The following is a 394-nucleotide window of genomic DNA, read 5'->3' on the forward strand; positions in this document are numbered from 1 at the left end:
CTGCGCTCACGCCCCTGGGAGGCCTCCCGCCACCACTTTCCCGGGCAGCTTTCAACGGAAGGAGGAGACCAGGGAGGCGGGGGAAGCCTGGGGAGCGAGGCGTCTCGCCGCGAGGGGGCGGAGGCTGCGCAGACTGAGGGTTACGCGCGGCCCACCACCGTGTTCCCGATATTTACTCCGACGTACGAATGTCAGCGCAGGGACCTCTGCCCCGCTGCCCCGCGACACCCTGACGCTGCCACAACTCGACTTTCCCGGGTCGGGCTGTTTACTCACGCGTGCAACCCGCTCCCTCCTAGCCCAAGATGGCGGTGGGGCGGGCCCAGGAGCGCGCGGGAGTTTGGCAGGCCTGGAGGGAGAGGCTCGCGGCCAACCAACAAGCGGGCGCGGGGCC

At 70.1% G+C, this 394-nt stretch overlaps 1 protein-coding gene across 4 annotated transcripts in view; it reads right to left on the bottom strand.

Annotated features, from left to right (window-relative positions):
* The window catches only part of RIF1 (replication timing regulatory factor 1), a 79198-nt gene extending 78868 nt beyond the window's left edge, over positions 1 to 330 (bottom strand). For 2 of the 4 annotated variants that reach the window (XM_014591281.2, XM_006157633.3), the window contains exon 1: positions 277 to 329. The gene's annotated coding sequence lies outside the window, so the exon portion shown is untranslated. The other 2 variants (XM_027775352.1, XM_014591280.2) reach the window with 2 other exon arrangements.
* Between the last annotated feature and the right edge of the window lie 64 nt (positions 331 to 394).

Source organism: Tupaia chinensis, unplaced genomic scaffold, assembly GCF_000334495.1.
Source record: "Tupaia chinensis unplaced genomic scaffold, TupChi_1.0 Scaffold000549_1, whole genome shotgun sequence".
Lineage (NCBI taxonomy): Eukaryota > Metazoa > Chordata > Mammalia > Scandentia > Tupaiidae > Tupaia > Tupaia belangeri.